The sequence below is a fragment of the Geospiza fortis genome, unplaced genomic scaffold, assembly GCF_000277835.1.
Source record: "Geospiza fortis unplaced genomic scaffold, GeoFor_1.0 scaffold327, whole genome shotgun sequence".
Taxonomy (NCBI): Eukaryota; Metazoa; Chordata; class Aves; order Passeriformes; family Thraupidae; genus Geospiza; species Geospiza fortis.
Genome location: NW_005054410.1, coordinates 1,752,372 through 1,776,575, shown reverse-complemented (window position 1 = coordinate 1,776,575; position 24,204 = coordinate 1,752,372). Strand labels below are relative to the sequence as shown.

The following is a 24,204-nucleotide window of genomic DNA, read 5'->3' as shown; positions in this document are numbered from 1 at the left end:
ATTGTGCAGAAAGAGCACCAGATGGTTCTGATGATGAAGCGCTTTGGGTGGGATCATCAAGTTTTAATGGATGGCAAACTCCAAAAGCTTAATTATCAACCTCTCTAGCAGCATCCTTTTTATTGGAGTGGACAAGTTATTTTCAGAGACAGAAAAGAAATAACTCTATATTTCTTTGCACGTAGCTGAATAAAACCCACTTAGCTTCTTTGTAGGAATATCTGAAGCTCAGAATACTTGGGCCTAATAGAGAGGGTGCCAAGTTAAGTTCCAAAGTGGAAAAACTATGTTATGAATAATACTGTTTTTGTTTGAATAGTTTGATATTTTCCCAGCATGCCCAGTTTTCATGGTGTGCTGCTAATGTGTAACTCCCCTACAATATCAATACCCTACATTTTGGGTTCAGGTGTATAGCAGTGTTGTTTATTTTCCACATTTAGTCTGAAATGGCTCAAGAGTGGTCTGTTCTTTGAGAAAATTTTCCTATTGGAGGAATTTGGGCAGGCCACATTTAGAGCAAGGAAACTAAAAGATTAAATAGCAGATCTCATAGCACACTTTTAAACTCCTGCAATGTTGCTTGATTTCATAAAGTGAGTCCATTCAAGCTGGAAGTGTTGATTGATTTGTTTCTGTAGTGGTACAATTTGGCTTTTAATTTTAATACCTTCCATTCAAGGCTGGTAACAGCATAGCAGTAACTTGTGTGCTGTAATCACAGAGGGCTTTGTATATATTTGAATAAAATGTTCTGCATGTGATTTTTTTTTTCTTTTTTCATTTGTATATGTTTGCTAACTCCTAGTAATGGTAGCATTTGCTTTCAGTTTTTACACAGGAATACTGTTACCTTTTTCTGAAACTCTGGTTGTTATTGTCACTGAAATAATGGAAAATTTCACCATTGATTACAGGGTCAGTTTGTTGACATACTTCTTGGATAAAGAATTTTGAGCTAATGACACCAGGTACAGCCATCATTCACACCATGCACGTACTACTGTAGGATAGGACTGGATCTTCAAAATTATGTAAAATTTCGATTTTCTGAGATTTGAGAATCCTGCAACTTATCCTGCCACATAACAACAAGTAAAACCAGAAGGGCCTAACTGGTTATGTTTTCAGACCATCTTATTTTGTCTGCAGGAATCAGGTTTAAAAAACTGTTGGGACTTGCTACAGAGCACAGCTGCTTCTCCATGTAGGGAGAGATATCAGGAGGACTATCATATATGATTGATGGGAGACTGTCTTGTTGGCGTTGAGCCACCTTGCAAATTTTTTTATATAATTGTCTGTTAATTTTTGTACGTGCACTTCAGCAACTTGTGATGAGTTAATCTCGGAATCAGAATCAGCATGGTTACATAGAGGGTTGATCTGACTTTCGAGAGTAATGGAATTTTTTTAAACTTAAAACTTTTAAAATATTTAATATTATTTTTACTGAGTTTTGCAGTTCTACATGGCTTAGACTGGGATTCTGTTGTTTCTCATCTCATTAAGTAGAATCTTATTCTCTGATTTTCAAGGAGCTGACTTTTTATTTCACCAACTATAGGGCAGCAGAATTAGAAATGTGTTCCTAGGTCTTCAAATTATGGCTTGAAAATTTCACAAACTTTATGTTGGCACTCTGTGCAGAGGAAAATGTCATCCAACTCTAGTATTTTCAAATATTTATCTTGTAAGGTACTTAAAAATTTCTTTAGGAGGTGTTATAAAGGTGCAAAATATATTCTTGTGGTGATTTACCATAGTAATTTCTGACTTTGCAGTGAATTGCCAGGTAATTATAATTCAGTCAGGTTTTAGAAATTTCTAAGAGGTTAATTACCTCTTAGGGATGAAAGAATAAAGGGCAAAATCCCAGATCCATTAAAATATTTGTTGTTCTGTGATAAAACAAGTACAGGAGGGTTTTAACCCTGTGTCCCCAAAATAGGCACACTTCCCTGTGAATTTGGAGGAATTCCTAGGGTTTGCTATATTTCTTTGAGGGACCATATTTATTCACACTACATATTCACTACTACTTCTGCTGATATTTGGAAGTTCCTGTCCTCTGAGAACTGCAGGCTTTTCAGTCTCTCTGTGGCAATTTACACAGCAATAAGAACAATGGGATCTTGGATATAACTGTGACCTGCAGCATCACCCTGATGCCCTTAGTTGAAAAAAAAAGTGGATTAGGTTATTTGGAATCAAGGAGTAGTCAGCAATAAAATACCTGAAAATGTAAATGTGACCATTGAAACTCCAACTGGCACTTTACAGTTTCTTTACTGAAGAAAAAGGAGAATGAGGAAGAGAAGAATAAGGATTAAAAGTCAGAGATCTTCTAAGAACATGATCTTGGTTCTTGAAAGTGGAATTTCAACATTTTCTCTTTTCTTAATGTCCCAGAAATTTTTCTTATAAATTTACTTATACGTAAATAGTTAACTTTGCAGTGCATTCCAAAGAGTTCAAATGCCAGAAAAAGAAGGCAGGGTCACCTGGAAAAAGAGAAATTTCTAGCTCAAAGAAGCAAAATATGTTGAGTTAAAGTAAAATAGAGAACTAGAAAATTTTACAATAATAATAAAGAATAAAAAAGAAGACAACCTACATACTTTATGGCTGCCAGGGATTAGTTATAACTTGTGCTCTAATGATTTCTGATGGATGTTGCTCCAGTGTTCACTCTGGTGCTTGTTAAAAAGAAAATGGATAAAACACCACCCTAAAATTCTATAGCAGCTTCATATAGCACAAGTACTTCCTACAGAACCTTCTTTTTAGAGAAATATAAGTTATTCTCTGCATATTTTTCTTTTCTTCCTTCCTTTCTTTTGTTTAGTTAAGGCAGTGATAAGATCTTGTAATGAGACGTCAGGCTGATGAGTTAATTTGGTGAAACTTTTAGGTTTGCCAACTTCTTGATTGCGAATTCTTTTCTTTTTCCTTTTTTTTTTTAAAGTAAGATCAGTATTCCATTTACATTTTTGAAACATCACATGCAAAACACCTAGTAACCACCCCTCTAGCCATCAGCTTTTCATTGCTGCCTGTCAGTATCTTGCTGAGGGCAGGTGCAGGTAGCCTGGGGCTCAGAGATGTCAAGCAATGCTGGTAAATGCCTGGAGATATGGTTTTATATGACTATCTAAAGAGACTATGACTATCTAAATAATTTTCAGCACATGAGACACTCAACCTTTCCCCTAAACCTGTCTTTAAATTTGTGGCTTGGGACATTCTGTCCTAAAGAGCAGGGTAACTCTGACTCTGAGTTTGCTAATATGTGAGTCCTATAAACAGTGCAAAAACCAGGCAATGAACAAAAAACTCATCTTTTTTGGACTGAAAATGGAGATTTAGCATTTTTACCTCTTTGACTTCAATACCCAGGACTGTGCTTAAATTGGAGGAAGGGGTCATCATATAATTTTTTTGATGGGCAGTGTTGCCTGCAAGAATTTCTATCTGTGGTGAACATAGTTCTGGTTTCAAAATATCTTGCAGAGGTGAATTTTGCAGAAAAATAGGAAATCCAAATCTTTGGGTGATAGGCAACAAGTATTTGTCAAAAATTTCAAATCAGATTTTGACAGAGATGTCGTAAGTGAAAAATCCAAGGAAATTAGGGCTACACCTGGTAAAGTCTCCAAAAGGTGAAATGTTGCCAAACTGATAGTTTTACCATTGAAGGCAAATTTCTGTTCAAGGTGTACTCTTTCCTTAATTAGCACAATTTTTTCTTGCTTTTTTAACTAATCAAGTAGTCATCCTTTAGGAGACACTGAAAGGAGGCCAAAAGGTTTTTATTTTGAGGGCTTGATGAGATAAAGTGATTAATATTTTTTTTTGGTGTGATCTATTTGTCCAGCAGGCAAGAGTTAATTATCTTCAGGGCTGATAATTGTAGATAATCACAAATAGAAGGGTCCTTTGGGCACAATACAAAGCAATATCCTTTCTGGGGCACTCTGTGCCCACATACTTGGGAACAGTTTTCCCACAGAGGATGCACCTGTAAGGTGGGATCCTAACTTAATGGGTCCTGGAAGAAAGAAATTTTATTTACTTATTTTTCTAAAGTGAAATGAAAATTAGAGCACCTGGATTTCCTTTTCTCTGATTATAGTGTCAGGATAAATGAATTTCAAAAATGGGAGCTGAGACGGGAAGTTAGAGTACGACTAAATGAAAAAAACAGATTTTAGCTATAATTATTATGTTTCAGAGTTTCAGGGAAGAAAACTCTGAGATATACAGTAAGGAGGTTTTGTCCCTCAGGGAATCCAGGGAAGTAGACCTGAAGGCAGACATTCTTAAGGCCTTCTAACTGATTTTTATGTCCTACTTAACTAGCTTTGAAAACTCTTAGCTTCAGTTACATGGGACTCTCCAACAGAGAACCCCAATATTTTGTCTGGATTAATATTAATTTCAATGGGAGCAAATGGCACAACTATATTATCATATTACAAAATAGATGTGTCAGAAAAATTGTTAGTTTGTATGCAGCTGACATCTCCTTTTCCCTTTTTCTATTCTGTTTTCCACCTTTTTTAAAAATTTAAACCAGCAATCTCTATTTTTTTGTTGTTATTGTTGTTGTTGTTGTTTAAGTACACCACAGTCAGGGCAGGTTGAACCTCCAATTGTCAGGGAAATGTCAAATCCATGTGCTATGTGGGATAATTATGCTGGAATTTTAAATATGGTGATGTGTTCCCATGCACTAGTATTATTGTTGATATCTCTAAAATATCAGCTCAACATTTCAGCTATCTTACAATTTTTAACTCTTGTAAAATGGTAAAACTGGGCTTTCAGAATTACCACTCCCTCTGCCCCCCTCATAGATATAGATATATATAATATATCTTTGCTCAAGGGCTTTAGTTTCCTGTTACTATTCTAAGCCTTGTCTATGCATATGTAGGTGTAACACTATAAAAAAAAATTGTACCAAGGAGTTTGCATCTGGTAAATGTAGCTCAAGCACAGTTGAGTAGGTGGTTAAGTCAAAGTGCAGTGAAAGAATCTGATGAAGATTTATCCTAAACTCTTTGTGTGGCCTGAGTGAGACAGCATCAGGCACTGAGGGATGCTAAGTAACTCAAAGCCTCCCAAGTTATCTAAGTTTCAACTCTACATGTTCTCAACTCTGCATAATTCTTGCTGCTTTGTTGGGCAAGGAAAATGCAGTCACAGAATTTGTTTTTATTTTCCTTTCCAGAGAGACCTTTTCTTTTTGCTCAGAAGAGGTCACCAGTTATATATAAAATATAAAAATATGTATAGGCAATAGATACAAAAAAATAGAGGATAAGTAGATAGCTGTAAATATACACAGTTGATTTGCATCACAAATCAATGCAATTCCATTCTGTTGTGTAACTGAATTTCAGTTTGGTCCAATCCAGAGCTCATGAAGCTAATCAAAGAGAATTAACTGCATGGTGAATTACAGTTTGAATAATATTTTATACTCTTTATAAAATAAAGAGTGTGACTGTTGTTTTCAGTCATATGACTGAGCTGAAAGAGCATACCTTCTTTTAAACACAGTAAGCCAATTCTTCAGCAAAATTATTTTAAACATTGGTCTGCATATGAAAGAGAAGGGAACCTGACACATTATGTATTCAAAAGATAAAGGGAGCCAAAAACTCCTGAAAGTATTGTTAATTTTAGTACAATTTGGCAAGAAAAATTTCATCCAAGTAGTAAGCTAGCAGCTCCTGCTATGTGTATTGTTGCATAAAGGTAGTATTATATACTGAACCAAAATGTTATTTTTTTGTGTTAAAGTTGCATCCAGAGAGCCCTTATGAGACCGGATTACGGTTGTGCCAGGAGACCCTGCTGTTGTTGCAAGTCCCTGTACACACATAGGAAGAGATTAAAAAGATATCATTCCACCTGGTGAGAGGAGAGTTGAGGCCCAGGGTGAGAGAGAGAGAGAGAGAGAAGGAAAAAAAAAAGGCCAAATATTATAATGCAGATCAATACCAACACCATCTTTTCGGTCTTTGTGTGATTTCCACAGGGGCGTGACAAAAGTGACTCCCTGCACAGTGACCCTGGGTGTCACTTCCAAGCCCTGTCATCTGCAGCCCACAGCTTCTCCAGGTGTAGAGGGCAACTGGAAGTGCAGTTTGGATCAGCTGTAAAGCTCTCTCTGTACTTGTTGCATCCTTCCAACAGCACCATCCTTCTAACACCAAGGGTTTCTTATGTTTGGAATCCCGCTCATACTTCTTGGGGCTTGTAATGCTGTAACTTTTCAGTCAGGGCTGAATTGACCTGGCAGGGCCGTCAGCACATGGATGGGCCCATGGAAATGCTACAGAAACAGGCCTGTTGTGAAAGCTCCCTCTGTTTCCTTTCATGCAGTCCTAGGGATCAGGAACGCCCCGGCCTGTGGCTGTGAAAACGCCGTGCAGCTCACCGGGAGTTCAGAGGTTCTTTTTGTGTCCCAGCACACCGTGTGAGTGGCAGTGGGCTGGTGCAGGAACTCCAGGGAAATCTGAGTCCCTTGATGTGGGAGCAGGCAGCCAGCAGCATTTACCACCTTTCCCCGGGCAACAGAGGAGGCTTGTGCTGTCTGCAGCCGATGAGTTATAACTGGAGTTCCTCCTCTCCCCTCGGCCTTCCAAGCAGCGTGGTGTATGTCTTGTGGTTCTTATCTGCTCGAAAGTATGCACACAGAGCTTATCAGATCTGGAATGCTAGCACCCTGCCTTTTATATGAAGCAATAAATGCATATTTAGGTATTGCTTTCATCTGCATGGTGAATTAGATGTTTTTGGTGTTTTCAAGTGTAATTTTAGTGGTAGATGTAATAATACGTTTAAATTAGTTGTTGGAGATATGCAGTACTTTTTTTTGTGAAAATCCTTTTCAGGCTTCAGCTGATGCTACATTATGAAGTGATACTACGTATATTTTGTATTCTATACTCATGTCCTGTAATGATTGGATGCTTTACAGATCTGAAAGCAGACAGCAGAGAAACCTTCCTGAATTGCCTGTTGGAGACACTTACACAATAGCACAATTATTTGTTAAAGAAGAGATGATAAGGCGATTTTATAGCCCATTATGTAATGTAACACTGCCAGGTAATGTGCCACTACCAAGTGACACCCTTTTGGGAAAGACAGGCAACCACTGTCTGTGTAGTTTGGCAAAAGTGGTGATGTTTACGGCGTTCCTTTTTTAAAGAGGTAGTTTACAGAAACACCGTCACTGTATGTATTTGTTGACATGTTTTTTGTAGGCAGATGTGAGGTTGCTCTAAACTGGAAGTCATGTAGTTTACGTAAGTGCTAACCAGAGCTAAACTGGATTAGAGTGGGTTTGTGGCCAGTCATCTCCAAGTGTGGGCAGAGTGAGCTCATATCTCCCTGCAAAGCTGTGGAGATGTAGCCTATTTTAGGTACTTCTTTTGAGCCTCATTTCTGTAATAATGACATCATAGCTTCTGGGGTGTAGAATCGTAAAGCACCACTGCTGCAGAGGGAAGAAATACTAGCTCCCTTTTGTGTATTAGGAACTGGGAAGCACAAGGTAACTTCTGATGAAAGTTGAGCAGAAAATCTGTAACAAAAGCATCAGCTGAGTACAGAGTTTTGGAGAGCAATTTTTACATTGTATGCGCTATGGCGTGGCCCTTATCTCCCTGTGATGCAACGTGTGTTTTAAAATGACCACTTGTGGAACAGGTGGTGTGCTCTGATTCCTTCTTTCATGGATCACTTGACTGCAATCTCTGTTAAGGAGTACAAAAATGCAAATGAAAATCACTGCAGAGGGACTACTTTAAAATGCAAAGCGATAGGCAAACAATGTTGTAGTTACATAGGTTTGGTTGGGCTTTTTGGGTTTTTGTTTGCTTGTTGGTTTGGGTTTCTTTTTTTTTATTTTTTATTTTTTTGGCTATGCAAAGAATGAAGAAGAGCAAATATTTTGAGAAAGAAGCCAGCAAAGGCAATAAAATACAATCCTTGAGTGTTTGAACAGGAGTGAAACAAAGGGAAGCTAGCAGGAATATGCTGGTAGTGGTTAATTACTGCGTTTGCTTTCCTGTTTCAAAATGATCACGTATGAAGAATATTCTGTGTGTAAGTAAAATATTTTTCATTGACCTATCTTGAATAGGTATCCTTTACCTGAATAAAGGAAGAGTTTTAGAAATCCAGTTCAAAGGTTTTCATTACAATCAGCCTACTGCCTCCTTCATTTTTGTGATTGTGTCTAGACACACGTCATTAATGATGCTTTAATTGGTAAGTATTGCACATTTAAGGGTGTGAAATTGCTGTGTGATTCGGGCCCTAAATGTGTAGTTTCATTTCTATATTATTCCTTTTTCTCATTTCACATTATGCTATAACTCTGAAAATAGTTTTTTAACAGTTTTTAAATGATACATATTCTAGTCCCAGGAGCCCACAATGATAGGCCACATTCTCAAATGATATAACATGATGCCATGCTTTTTACTAAATGACTGCTTCCATTTTTTGCTTCCAGGCTTCCTTCACGCTCACTGGTGACTGTGCACAGAAAATACAGGCTACCTGTAGAGACTCTATCTTAGAAGAATCAGAATATTTTAATTAAGGATTTTTTAAAATTAGTAATTTTTTTTTCTCCTCCTTTTCAAAACTGATGAATTTTTTTTTTCTGAAGACCGAGACCTATGGGAATTATTAAGGGTGACTATTTTTATAACTGATATTTGGCTTTTTATGGAATTTTCTTTGGTTCATAGCTCATAGGGTAAACAGGGTCCTACTGTCATTTAGTGATGTTCATAATCCATTTTATGTCCAGTGTTGGTGTCAATATGTCCTTGCAAGACAAACCAAGGCTTAGCTGTTTGAAAATTGAGTTATTTTGAAGGATTCTGTTAAATTGTTAGATGACTATGTATTATTCTTAGGTCAATGAGAAATCATTAACTTAACTAATTCTATAGCAAAGGTGCCTGAAATCAGAGTGTAAATTCCTCTTACTGCTTCAGTTACCTCCTTTCATATTGGAATTGGGAGGGCAAGTCTTTAATAAGGATGGTAGCAATCTTCTAAACATGCAGAAATTGAAGGTATTCAGAATGTTTTGAAAGAATTTCAACTGCAAAATATTTGAGTGAAATTTCTGGCGGGATTTGTATCAATTAAAACTACAGAATACTTTTAGGACAATTTTGTCCTTGTTATGTTTATGCAAGAGATTTCACTTGTGTGGTCACTTGGAGTTCAACTTGAGACTTTTTAAGTGAAAATGTAAATGGTTTGAGCTGCTAGAATAATTTTTTTATTAATATTGTGATAGTATTTGATGGACATAAAGTTCTTTTCTTTTCTTTTCTTTTCTTTTCTTTTCTTTTCTTTTCTTTTCTTTTCTTTTCTTTTCTTTTCTTTTCTTTTCTTTTCTTTTCTTTTCTTTTCGGATAAGAAAGTAGGGTTTATTTTCAGTTTAAGAAAAAAGTGCTTGGACATCTAAAAATAATAAAAGTGATGACAACTATAAAGTAGAGGAGTAGAGGTGTAAGAGAAGAAAAAGTATTTAGCAACCACTCAGTCTAATTAGGTCATATGGTTCATGTGGTCTGTGTCTTAGCTATATTTTCTTTCTTCTGGGCAGAGAACTGTGCAAGGTAAAATGAATCCAGGCAGTAAGGAAAAGGTATTTTCTTCCATGTAAACTCTAGATACCTCATACCTGAAATGTCACTGTGAATAACTTTCTGGTAGATTAGCCTGTTTTCAGCATTTTCCTTGCACTCTGCTTGTGTTTGTAGACCTTGAGTGTTGCTGAACGCTTCCTGGACTGCACTATTTTATTAAATTTTTAAGGGAAAGTGGTTGAAGGAGAAGTTGGTTTTGTACAGGCTGCTGAATGCAACAGACATCTCAGCCCTGATGAGTCCCTTTTGAACAGACCAGGCTCTTCAGGGCTGGGCTTTTTTCCCCCATCCTGCCCAGCTCCATAATGGATAAGCCTGCAGCTGATTCACAGTTCTGAAGCGTTATCTGAGCCACAAGCCTTCACTGGCTTGGGATCACTGGGTTCAGCCAGCCCTCTTCTGCCTTCTCCCTCACTTGCACTGTAAGAATTAAGGCTTCACATACCTATTGTTCTGTAGGATTTTTACCAAACTGAACTTTCTCCCTGGTAGATTTCCAGAGTGCTAAAGCTAAGTTTAAAATTTTGTATGTTTAACCTTTCCCCCTAATTGCTTGCCTGGAATAAAGGTTTGGTGCTTTGTTCCTAAATTCTCAACATGAGGTGGTGTGCATTAAAGTGTATTTATACTTTCAGATTAATTAACTCTGACCTTATGAACCACTGTCCTTGTTTAATTGGTGGCTCCAAAGCACACTAATGGCATAAATCAGCTGATAATGAGATTCAGACTTGCTTTTAAAATATATAATAACAACACTGCATTGATAGAGCAAATGAGATTTGTTGACTCTCTGTTGGTATTACAGGAGAGAAGACACAATTAAATGTGTACTTTCAGGATGGGGGAGGGCTTGGTTGGAATGAATAATATGCACTTCAGGGTGGGTGTATGAAATAAGGAGGATATTCTGCATCAAGATAAGTTTGGTATTCTCTCCTTGTCTCTAGGCACTGTGCAGTACTGGCTGGTGCACTTTAGGATACAGAAATGTTGTGGGAAGGTGTTTCTTAAAGATTACTGGGGGCTAAGAAAAATGACAATTTCATCTTTAAATATAGTTACATGTTTTTAAACTGAGCTTACACCCACTGTTTTATGAGCTGCAAATTAATCAGATAGCTCGCAGAGAACAAAAAGGTTTTGACCTAAACTAGTTGCCCAGGCTCCATTACTATTTTCAGTTTAATGTTACCCATATCCATCCTCACATTTTGGAAAGAAAACAAGGGCTGTGCAACAAAGTTTCTTTGTTTTGCTAAGAACTAAAAATGTGCTGTATGTAGACCAAACAATAAAAATAAACTACTGAACTACCTTCTAATGCATGGGGGTTCTGCAGAGAGGAAACCATGGATATTTAGAGGCATAAAGTGAGTCATTGTGCTAGTTAAAGAATTTTATAAGGCGAGCTCTGTGGGTTTGAGTTGCATCTGTTACCTTTCCAACTAGAACTGAGGGGTATGCAGGAAAAAGAATGTTGGATTTAATCATGCCTTATAGTGACTGCATTGTACTTAGGCTAAGCTTCTAACTGGAATCTAGACCATAAGAGAACAAAATCGTTTGTATAAGTTTTGCCTTAGATGGGCTCAAATTAAATGACCTAAACAATAATTTTACACCAGGTAAGCTGCAAAATGCTGTTAACAAAGTACTTAAATTAAAAAAAAAGGAATAAGTGTTCTGTAACACTTGAGAACATAAAAAAGGAAAAATCTCCAAGCCAGAAACCCCCTCACAGTTATTTTCCTTATTAAAAGATAACCATGCTTGCATTTATGACGGTTCTTGGAAGCCATAATGGACTGGGTTGCTATGGTGTGAGATGCAGAACAATGAAATAATTGTTTCTCTTGGTATTGGCTTCCTGGAAACAAATTCTGTGTAAATTACTTGGCTGAAAGTGTGACAACAGTCTTGTGTTCTGTTTCATTCGGTTCATGGTTAAAAATCGTAACTATTTCATAACAATAAAAAAGCAACATTTATCAGTTCTGGACTTTCTTTTGTTTCAACTTTTTTTCTTTTCCTTTCATATTTTCAGGTCAGTTTCATGAATTCAAAAGCAACTTACCAGTGATTTCTGGGAGCTGGGGCTGATTTTCTTGTGTATTTGTAAGTATTTATTCTTTTCCCTACTATGTACATCTTTCTAGTACTCTTTTGACATGGGGAATGTAAATTTGAAATTTCACTGTTGTATTGCAGTTTTAGCATGTTCATTTAGCAAGAGTTTGACCTCACTACTTTTAAACCTTTGGTAGATGTCTTTTTGCTACCAACTTATGCTTCTGCTATTCAGAGGAGCTACAAATACTGAATTAACAGTAAATATTATTATTTTGAGCTTTATTTTGGTTTTTGTAACAATAACAATGATGGGAGAACAGCTTACAGTAACGCATCAATGGTGGCACTTGCCAACGACACCACTGCATCATGTTTTTGCAGTGAAAATCATTTCTAGAAAAGAACTGGGGCTGTAACTCAAGACAGACAGGACTTTTAGGGGAAATGCTGTGTGTGTTGTTGAAGAAGCACTAGGATGACCAGCATCTGCTGAACTAGGAATACATTTTTATATCCCTTGGAGAAATCTGGCCTTTATGGTTTCAGCAAAACCGTGGTCATTGAGGTCACAGCTCAGGAACATGTTTCAGAGTATGCCCAAGTTCAGATACATCAAATGGGGCTACACCTAAACAGAAATGCTTTGAGAAAGGGAAAGCCAGAGGAGAGGATCAGGAGGAAGATAGTTATTCATGAAACAAATAGAAAGCTTTCAGAATCGCTGTTTTGGATGGTCCTCAGCTTTAGTCAAGTATAATAAGGAAAATCTAATGGGCCCTAGACTTGACATGATATAAATTATTGCAATACCTCACGTATGATGTAGTATAAATGAAACCAATCTATGCAGCTTGTTCTCTTAAGTCACAAATATAGTTTATGAAGAAATATTTATTCAATCATTTGTGGAAAAAGATGTTCACAAAACTGCATTCATCGGGGAAAAAATATGGCTGGTTCTCCTCTCAATATGGAAATGTGTTCAATTTGTACTAACCCTTCCTCTTTACAAATGTTCATTTTCACATATGGCTTTGCTATTCTATTTGCACTTTCCTTCATTTACAGGTCAGCATTTTTTTAATGAACATTCTCAGTCAGAAATAAAGGAAATATTATCAAATAAGACGAACAGTTTAAAACCAAGTATTACCATTGAAAAATAGTTCTGAGAAGGCAATATAAAGTGATTACTGAATTGAGAGTGAGGAATTTGTTATATTCTTTCTGGCTTTGCTACTGCTTTTTTTTTTTAAGCAGTTTCTTTTCTTCATTTTTCTCTTTTATAAATGGAAGTAGTAATATATTAATATATACAAAGAGTAGCTCTTTATACCTCAATATAGAGCACACTTTCCAAGGAAAAGGAATATTTCCAAAGAATAAATTCAGTGGTAGTTTCATGGCAAAATTTTTGTGTACCAAGCTAATTGTGTGAGAAGCTGTAAGTATTGTTCAGTTCAATACTTACAGTTCAGTACAAACATAGAAAGTAATTATATTTTGGGCTGCTGGTCTGAGTTCTGATATTCTCGACTGACATCAACAAAGAGCTGCAGTAAAGAAAAGTGATGTAAAAAAGTACTTTGAAAACCATCCTTGTGTTTAGGTCAATCCAGTAAGTATCTAAACTTCCAGGAGAGGTATGGGCTGCTTTGATCCCACCCCTGCACACTGGCTGTTGCAGGGAAGGCTGTTAGCACAGCTGAGACACCCGACATATTGTGGCCATGAGAGCTGGGACCTGGCTCAGCAGCCTGAGCATCGAAGCTGAGGTGATGGCTGCATGAAAGGATGAGCCACAGCCTGGCCTGTCACTGGTGTCCTCTGCAACCCAGACCTCAGTCACAGTGACATGAATACTGGGAGAAGCCAACACTGTGCTGACTGTTCTTCTCTGCTTAAATGACTCATTCTAGTGTTTAGCACTATATATCTAGAAACATATGCTAACCTTAAGTTCACATAAACTGAAAATAAAATGAAATGTAGGAGGTACAACTGATGGATTCAGCCCTGTGCTCCTCACATACTGAGAAAAACATTGAAGTACAGCTTCTGCAGTAATACAGGCTTAGATCTTAAATCATCTCTATTGTACCTCTCCAAACTTACAAATACTCTGTACATGATTTAGGCAGATATAGATTCTTATTATGCAGTAACAGGACTATGCACAATGTCATAAATGAGACTGATAAAATAAACTAATAGGACAGGCTGTGACCTGAGGTACCTTCCCATTTCAAGACTTGATTTCTGTAAATACTTTTGCATGTGAACTGACCATGCAAGAAGATGGACTCAGGATCAGGGCCTGAGGCTGAACAAACAGCCCTAAGCAAAGGAGGAGGTGGGAGCTTTGGGGGTTGGTGTGGAAGACAAGAAGTTTGCCTGTCTAAGGGGTTTTGAGAATAAATTCTAAGCAGTATTTAAAAAATGCAAATGAGAAGTGTATACCTTTTTCATGTTATGCTGTAATATTTGGGCATGTTTTCATGGCGTGTTTGTTTGATCTGTACTCCAAAGGGAAGGAGCGCAGATCAGTGCTGGGAAGATTGATCTTTGAAACTCTGCAGATTTTTTTATGGGAATAGAGCAAGATCAGCTAAATGCTGCTATAGGTCTATACCAAAGCTATTTCAACCAGGGGCTATAATAACTTTTTCCTCAAATTTTTGAAAGTTTTGTCATAGATGCATTCTGCTGTAACATGTAATTACTTGGATCATCCAGTTCAGGCAACTTTGGGATTTTTTGGTCATATTTGGCTAGTTTTGTTCAGGGGAAAACAGGATTGATGATTCATACAAAAGTAAATTTCATGGAAAATGTGACATTTGTGCTTTTGTTTTATGCCCACAGAGTAATTGTCCTAACTAAAGGTTACCTTTTTTTATGAATGTGGTTTTAACGTGGTTTAATTTATTTAATTGTTCTTCTCAAGTAGGTTTGTCCAGTAGTAAACTGCAATAGTTATTTAAAGATATAAATGGCAAAATAAATATCATTTAATAACACAGCATTTAAACCCAATTTTGATTGTACTTCAGCAATTAGATACATCTTGTTACTAGCAGTTCAGTTTCTGTGTAAACATTTTATTGTGGCTTGGCTACAATGTGAAAACACAGGCAGTGAGAAAAATAAAACCTGAAATGAGGGGTGTTAAAGCCCATGAAACTTCAGTGTCTTGAGCTCTATAGTGAAAAACCTGGGTTGAAATCATGACAAAAAATATAATTTTATTTGGGAGTAAAATCAAATTTCTTTGAAAACAAAAACCAGGATTTTTGGTTTAAGAGGGTTTGAGAACAGAACCAGAAACACTCAGGGAACACACACATGCACACACGTTATGACACAACAAAACTGACATTATGGGTAGGTAAATTTTATCTTTTCAAACACTTACTCTAATCAACATATCAACAGAAGCATGCTTTGCTTCAAACTCAATATTTGATATTTTCCCCCAATCTTATTTTTAAGACAAAATTTGTACCTTTTTTTGTTTAATTTAGATTGTTTCTATTTAAAGCATGGAGCATCTGACCAAACAGATTTGTGCTTTGTATTTCTACCAGCTTATTTAAAAGGAGAAAATTATTTAATTGTGACTGTTTGTGTAACAAAGAAAGCACAACATATTTGGAGCACATATATCTTTGGTGTTATTACCTTATGGGTTTAATTGATAACATGTGATGTTCTACTGAATTACAGTTCAGATATTTGGGAAAATATTTGCTCTTTACTTTCCACAAAAACGATATACTGAACCCAAGTCTGAAAAAGTTGATCTCCATTTTTCTCTTCACAAGACAGTGTGTTAATCAGCATTTTGGCCAAGGAGATGTTTGCTAGCTTATCACATACCTCTTTCTACAAAGAGCTGAGTGCTTCAAAGTTCCTATTAAGACAGCACAGTGGAGCCTAACTAGAATCTCTGTTGCTGCAGCATTGTGACATACTAATGTAAAATAATCTGGTTGAACCATCATTTAACTAGACCCTCAGCAATTTGAAGTTCTTTTTTCCTGGGTTTATTTTATAAATGGTGGATATAAAATTGATTTCTTGTGGAACCCTATGTTGCTGTTTTTATGAAAGGGTTGCAACACAGAAAATTTCTCGTAAGAAATAAATTTCCAGTATATAACTTGTGGTGTAAATAAATAAAAAGAAGACACCCACCCTGAAGAATTTTTTTATCTGAGAATGATTTTCTAAATGTACATATTTTAGATGTTCTTAAGAGACAGTAAGTTGAGTAGAAAGAAAGTGGAAGCGGGAAAAGCATTTCTTTATACTCAGCTAAAACCTGGTGCCCAAACACATTTGCCAGTAAGGATCTGATAGATGCATTGTTGCATCTATCTGGAGCTTTGTAGCTGTACCTGAAGAGAGGAAGGTGTGGGGAAGGACTCAAGGGGAGCAAAAGGTGGCTGAGCCACTCCTTTTACTGAGAACAGGACAGAGCTCAAATACCAAAAGTCCCGTTTGTTTTTCAGTATCTGAAGTTCTCTCCCCAGCCTGTGCTTCCAACTGGGATGTCTGATGGACTCCCCTGTGTGATTTTATCCCAAGCTGCTTGGTTGTGGGAGGTCACCTGGGGACTTCTAGTTCTAATAGAAGGAAAGTCTGTTGCCTGATGCTGGCACAGAAACCTGCTCCTGTCTGAGTTCCCCTTTACCTTCCGAGTGCAGCAGACATTATTTTGGCTGCTTCTCTGCTGACCATGCAGGCTGTTTCTTGGTAATAAGTAAACAAATAAATGGGTACACAGAATACTTGTATTGTGAAAGCATTGTATTCATTTTAGACGGTTTTCCCTATAATAAACAAATAAATGCTCTTAAGCTACTTTTGGGATTTTGATATTTAGCATAGCACAGAAATCTCCTTCAGTTCTTTATGAAGAAAGATATGTATGGCACAAGAGAAAATACATAAAATAACAGTTTTAATTTACATAAACCCAAGGGGTCTCAGGCTGTAAGACTCTTCAGCAGTTACTGGGACGAGGACACCAATGTAGGCAAGAGCACCATCCAAGCAGCTCCTGACACAGTGCACAAAGACAGGGCCCACATGTGTTGTCTTTGCTTACTTTCTGATGAAAGTTGAACCACTTAGTGGAGCTGCTGCTAGAAATGGTTTTTCTTTTTCCAAGGGCTGTCATGCTCTGTATGTAAGCGGGGCTTCCTCGCTCTGCTGCTGCTCCATATGTGTGCTGGAAGAGATCCGTGCAATGCACTAGATCCATCTGCTGTCTAAAAACCCCTTTGCAAAAGTGCTAAGCAAGAAAATGCAAATCCTCATCCAAACAATTCTATATGCTGTTGAAGTTGTGTGCAATGCTTGGGAGAGTGGAATAGGAAGGATTTCTGTTCAGAAGCCCAATTAAGAATGCAGAAGCAAAGTACTTGCACAAAGCCATACCTGGACAGTTTTCAGTAAGGGATTGGCATTTACAGAGACCAAATATTTCTGGAAGAAATGGTTGTTCATCACAAACCCAAAGTTTCTGGTAATTTAATAACTACAATGCAGCATCTCAGGAAAGCTGTAAAAAGAATTTTCTCTAAGCCATGCTGTGAGTAATAAATTATATACAGTATTTCTCATTTTATATAAATAGGACAAAGAATGTCTTATTCTACAGTAGAGATGAACAATACCAACAGTTGATGTCAGCATTAACTTTTCAAATCATATTACTTACAAGGAAAAGGGTTATAAACTGTCCCCAGACAGCTTCATTTTCTCTCTGTCTTCCTAATGCCCATATACCAATGGCTGTTTGATTCATTTATTGACATAAAACAGAATTGCTTAGAACTAACCACTCATTCATCATAATCACAGTTACAAGAGAGAGCAGGGTAAGAGGTTAACTGCTTGCTAGATGTATCAAGATCTTTGGTATATACCAAAGCCTGACTCGATAGGAATCTGATAATGGTCTGCTGAAGGTAAAACATAACTGTTAATAGCTAAATAAAAAAATTGATAAAGACTGTGCTGTAAAACACTTACATTTCTTAAGTTAATTAAAAAGTGCTGATCAAAGTGAAGCCCGTATTAAAAATGTTACTTTAAGATATTAAAGATTAGATAAAGTATAAAGGTCAGTTTTAAAAATAAGTGCATTAAAAAAAAATTTCCATAATTTTCTTTTCTTCTTGGTAATCCTTTAATTAATAATTAAAATACAAATAATTTGAAAATGTTAATTTTTTACTTTTAGTATTTTAAGTTCAGTGTACAGTGATCAGGAATTGATATTTTTGTGTGTTCACATTAACAAGACATTGAATAAAATCAATTTGAAGTGGGAGCAGCTTCTGCTCTTAATACATGCATGTGATGGATTCAGTAGTGTGCATCATAAAATATTCAAAGGCTACACTTAATTGTGTAAATATAATCCTGGCTCTGAAACTTGGTCTCAGAGATGCTCCCTGCAGGATCCAAAAAGCCCCAGGGAGTAACTAATCCAATTCTCCAAAGCTAAAACAAAGCAGGTTACGTGAGTTTTATCACTCACTTCAGCCTTTCCAAAGGAAACAGTTCACAAAGTGTAAAATTTCACTCAAAGTTGTTGTTTTCAGGAACTGACACATGGTCTTGCAGAAGACCTAAAGTCTTGTAGGGCAGCAGAGTGAAGAGGAAAGAATCTGGCAAACTGGCTGTGTATAGGAAATTCCTACTTTAGTATATCTTTTCTACTAAAATATTTGACTAGTTTGGAATATAACAATTTCTTAAAAAGAATTGGTCACTGATAGGACACAACTACAGTTAGATCTGCTGAAATTATTAGAGTAAAGCTCAGGGATCTGAAGCCAAGCATAGTAAAGCGAAAGTGAAGTAAAAGTTTCCCCCTATTTAGAGGATGATGAGGGAAGCATAACCACACACATTCAATTATCTTTTTTGCTAAATTCCTCAAAAAAGTTGTAAGACCTTTATGGTCTTACTCCAGATTCCAGATTTGTACATTAGATAACAGATGTATGTCCTCCTTGCAGGTCAACTTGAATAATTATGGAAAAATAATAATTTCTCTTCCTGTAATTTTTAAAACTGAATTTATACATTTTGATTGCCACCATTTGCATTATGGTTTTGTTTGATATTGTGCAATATTGAGCAGTAAGTTATAACAATAATCAGTGTTGTGCACTGTTTTAAACATTTAGGCAGAGTTCGCACATTCAAAGAGAGTTATTTTTTAAGACCTCAAAGATTCTTGTACTTCACCCCAGAAACATGCTAACCTAGCCCTTTTTTTAAAAATATATTTTCCTCCCTTCTCTTTTTAATTCTGATGTTTTGTTTCTGTGTGTGAATAAACTCCTTCATTCCTCCAAAACAGCCATCCCTTCGAGATGTCTGTTGTTCATGGGTTTTTCCTCACCCACCCACCTGCCATTAACTATTTGGTTACCACTTGAAATACTTCATCATCCAGATTCAAACTCATTGTCCCATGGCCATTGTTGCTTAGCAGAACACCCATGCTTGCTTTCTACACAAACACACACACAAATTAATAACTGAGTGGAACTCCTCCTCCTCTGTGCTCCAGAAGGAGCTGCTCCAAAAAGAAGCCATTTATAGTATCAATAAGCTGCTTCTCCAAACCATGTACAGATGTGTTATTCAACCAGTTAATATTGGGGTAGTTAAAATCACCCATTATTATTTTTCTGGCAGATTTTGCCACTTCATTAATATCTTTCAACATACTGAGTTGCTTGGCTGTTCCTTCTTTTACATGGCTTATATCATATCATGCCATCACAGCATATTCTGTAGTTTCGAGTTAATTGCCCAATTAACAGTGGTATTCATGAAGTGCTAGGAAAATTCCACAACTAATGATTTGGACAATTTCAAAATAGGTTGGTATTTCATAGTTTAAAATGTCAAACATGCCAATAGCTGCAAGCTTAAGACTGTGCAGGCTTAGAACCCAATAGCTCGAAAATTCTGCATCGCAAAAATTGTAATCCAGCCCTCAGAAACATGTTTCCCAGACCCAAGTATATCACTGTAGGGAAGTTCTGCACCACATTAATTTCTTCTTAGACCAGTGAGGTGGAAGCATGAAATGGAGCCTCCTTGGCTTCTCTGTATTTTGTGAGAATATGGAATAAATACCTTCTGGCAGCAGTGAATGCACCCTCACCCCCAGCCTGGCCCCAGATGATGTTTATGGCAGCGCTGGGGACACTGCTGCAATAATGGTTGTTTATATGCTTACCAGAGCCAGGAAAATGAAGATGTGAGTGAGTTGGAAGGTTGTAGGATTTGCTAGGGCACTCTGTACTTTTCTTTCCCGTTGCCTGGATTAGGTAGGGATATTAACAATGCGTAGTTAGCTTTGATGGGTCATTGTTCCCAGATGCAACTGAGAGTTGCCAATAGACTCTCTAGGCAGTGATCTGATTTTTTTTGTTTTGTCTCACCAGCTGCCACGCAGAGATGCCAGGGGATACAGTGCCTCTCCTTTCTGCCTTTTCTCCGTACCTCCTGTGCCATTTGTGAGTTGTAGGACTGAGGTCATGCCATGGAATTAGTTTACAGAGTCTGGGGAAGGGCTGTGGCTGTAAAATAATTTCATTATCACTACTGAAGAAAGACAGTATTCATTTTCAGTCTCAGGGTCAGAGACATGGGTGTGATAAAGGAGACAAGCCACTGCCTCACAGCTAAAGAATCACAGGCTCAGGGGACATTTCTGACATTTCACACAGAATCATAGAATATCCTGAGTTGGAAAGGACCCACAAGGATCATTGAGTCCCAGTCCTGGCCCTGCACAGGACAAATCACACCCACAAATATCACACCATGTGCCTGAGAGCATTGTCCAAATGCTTCTTGAGCTCTGGCAGGCTTGGTGCTGTGACCACAGCCCAGGGGAGCTGTTCCAGTGCCCAGGCACCCTCTGGAAGCCAGGAAAACAACCTTTTCCTGATATACAACCTAAACTTCCCTTGATGCTATTTGAGTACTTTGAATTTCCCTACTTATCCATTCTATTGAGACTGTATTGGTGATCTAATGCAAACCGCTCAGAGGTGTATAATACATATGTGATTAAGGCCTTAATTCAGCAAGGTGCTTTAAATACTTTGAGGTCCCTCCTTGCAATAGACAGGACTTCGCAGGAGTTAAAATTCTGTGAATACTGAGGTCTTTGCTGTGATTGTACTGATTAGGTAAATATGGCTGCTGGATAGCTCTTTTAAAAAAAATGTTTAGATCTTCCTTTCAGTCCTTCTTGGAGTTGTGGCAGATTCTTTAGGATGTTTTAATTTACATTTTATAACAAAAATGTAGTGAATTGTCTTGTCTCATTTCTCTTGGCAACTCAGCAAACTATCATTAACATTTTTCATCAGTATTCAGTTTAGAGTTTTCTAAACTGAACAGTATAGTGGCAACAGCTCATTTTTAGATGCTGTTACAGTTCCTTCACATCTTTATAGTACTGTAGTAAAGCTGAATTTACTGGCTACCTTGAAAGCAGAGTAAGGCAGCATTAGAATCTACATTAAAGTGATTCAATACTCTTTAGAGAAAAGCCTTCTTAACATGAGATCAGACACAGTATGTGTTTTGGGGGTAGTTTCATAAGGATTGCCAATAAACTTGAATGCTACCAACAACAGCTGCTTCTTGAAATATTGCTCTGTCCAGCCCAATGAAATTTAGGGGATTTTTCTTTGCCTTGTAAGCACATGTGATAGGCATTAGCGTTCAGGGGAGCAGCACCTGAGAATGGGAGGGAGGCTAATTTGGTGGTGCAACTTGGTGAAAATGAGAGGGATCAGCTTCCATGCTCTTGCTTCTCCGTGAGAGTTAGTGCCAGTCTCCAGTCTCTGGGGTGAGTACTATGCTCTGATATATTTTTCCTAAACATTCTTCTTGGTGGTTGTTTAGATCCTTCCCAGTTTGGGTGCAGAGAGAGGATGTTTTTCATAAGTTTTCATGAGCTAAGAAAATGCAAGCTCTTCAAGGTCATTCAGTGTTTGTGTCCAGGCAGGTTGACCTGCGGTGGTTGCTCCTGGTTTTATGGCTATGAGCAGCTCATTTCATCTTTGTTTCCTTTCTCAGTCTTTCATATTTTTTTTTAAGCTGCAATCATAGAAGGGATTGGAAATTCTAGTGCCCAAAAGAGGGATTAACCACAAATGGCTGTTACACTGCTTTCAATTATTACTATTATAAATACAGTAGTTGTAGTAACAATTGCTGCTACTTGTATTACCATTCAGTAGGGGCAATTTTAAACTACTGACATGTTAATAACTCTCAAGTTACCCACGCTCACTAGGAAATACCTTACTGCTTTTAAATGGTATATGGTTCTCCATGTTCTAGTTACTATAGGAATTATACATGTTCCTTCTGTTTTTAGCATTTTTCAATAAGTATGTGCCAAAGGCTTGTTTTCAGATTAGGCTTCAGTTGTAAAAATATCCTCTTCAGCCAATCATACTTTTAAAGAATATTGCATCTATATAGCTACAGGATAAAATGTGGTTTTTTTTTTGTGTAAGATATGTTCATGCAGTTCCCATCTAGCACAACAGAGCATTTAGTGTTCATCAAAGAAATACTTTCACTACCTTGAATACAGTAGTTTGGTATTTCTTTCAAAAAGTGACAGGTTTTAAATTTTTTTTACATCAGATTTTGTAAATTAATTACATTGGAGCCTTAATAAATTTTGAGACTATGACAAATGAATGTCATAATCAAACAGAAACATATCAAAAAGAAAATTAAGATTTTTTTTTGGTTTTAATTATTTTCTCTGATTCAATTAAAGTTTTTGTTTTACTCCCGAGTAGGGACTATAAAACTAAGTGAACACCAAAATGAGTTCCTTCTGCTGTTAACCAATTGCACTAATTCTACAAACTGAAAAATAGCAGGGATTTAAAAAGTAATTGACCGTTCTTTGTTAATATAATCACAATATTACCATTAATGACTATAGTGAAAAAATGCAGTATTACAAACTAAACAGAATAAAATAGATTTTTTTTGCGGTTAAAAAATATAATTGGCAAATAAGAGTTAACTTACTTAATTAAAATGGCCTGAACATGATATAAGTGACAGAACATAGATATAAGTAGTATAATATAATTTCCAATATCTAGAAATATTTTATGTTTTATCCAGCTGCAAACTAAAACTTTATTTTGTGGAAAATGGTATTTATAGTAAATATATTAAACTTTGTATTTATAATTGAATATTCATTGTTGATAATGCTCAAAAATTTTGAGAACTGGTGTTTAACCTTCAGGTTAGGAGTTCCCAAACTTTGGTTGGCTAGTGCCATCAAACAGGTATTTTTACCCTTCCAGTAATGCATATGAAAAGTAACTGAAATATGTTACAAATATGTAATTCTGTCCAGGGATGGTAAAAGTGATATTACTAAAGGGAACTGTTTTAGCCTTTAGCTCTTAGCACTGAAAACTAGATTAGTTAGCTGAGTCAAATTAGTTTTCTAGTTTCTCTGACAAATTTGACCAAAGATTTCTTTGGTAGTGTTGCGAAAGTCTGTTTGCAAAACCACTTTCTAAGCCTAACAAAGCTGAAAGAAGTGTTGAATTCTGCTGTCCTAAAGTGTTCTTTCTCTCTTCAAAGATGTAGGATTACGGTTTTTGGTATTTTTGTGAGTGGAAGGGAGAGGTTATCTGGTGTTAGGGAAAGCAGCATTTTTTTAGTTTTTTTTTTTTAAAGAAAGCAAATACATGTCTCACCAGAATAACCTCCTGGAACTGCCCTTTATGCAGTGTTTAAGGCCAGTTTATTTGAAACAACCATTCTAAAAACAGGGAGAAAAGAAAGAAAAGGATGATTCCTAATTACAGCTATTTCCTGGACCACTTCTCTGTTTTGCCGTCAAGATTCTAAAAAACCTAAGAGTTTACAAACTTTAAACTCTAAAGGTGATCCCAGACACATCCTGTTCTTGGTTAAAGGTTCTGCTATATCACTGCTAGGACAAAAAAGTGAAGTGCCTCTCCACCAGCTGCAGAGAAAGAAGGTGATTTGAATGTTAATGAAGGACAGAAGTTTCATAGTAACAGAAAAACAGAGGCTCTATAGATAAGAGAATATTTTCCCAGGACGTCTCAGTCTGCAGTTGTTGTAACCGGAGGAAGTAATATTACTAAGGAAGTATTTAAATGTCTTTAACAGATATTAGATGATGAAGTGGAGTAGTCATTATATTCCTATCCAAGCTCCAGTGCGTGAGAGGTCTATTGAAACACAGTCTTTTGAGAATATCCACTTAGTCCTGTTTCTAGACTCCCAGATTAGTTTGGGCATCCTATTAATCTACAGAGTTCTAACACAAAAGATTTCTCAGAAGTTACTTTAGTTTCTG

The 24,204-nt window shown here is 36.8% G+C and overlaps 1 protein-coding gene across 8 annotated transcripts in view; it reads left to right on the top strand.

The window, feature by feature from the left end:
* Window positions 1-24,204, top strand: part of SOX6 (SRY-box transcription factor 6) — a 368,901-nt gene that overhangs the window by 43,014 nt on the left and 301,683 nt on the right. For all 8 annotated transcript variants that reach the window (XM_031061343.1, XM_031061342.1, XM_031061337.1 and 5 more), the window contains one exon: window positions 11,746-11,816. The gene's annotated coding sequence lies outside the window, so the exon portion shown is untranslated. The remainder of the gene's footprint in view (window positions 1-11,745; window positions 11,817-24,204) is intronic.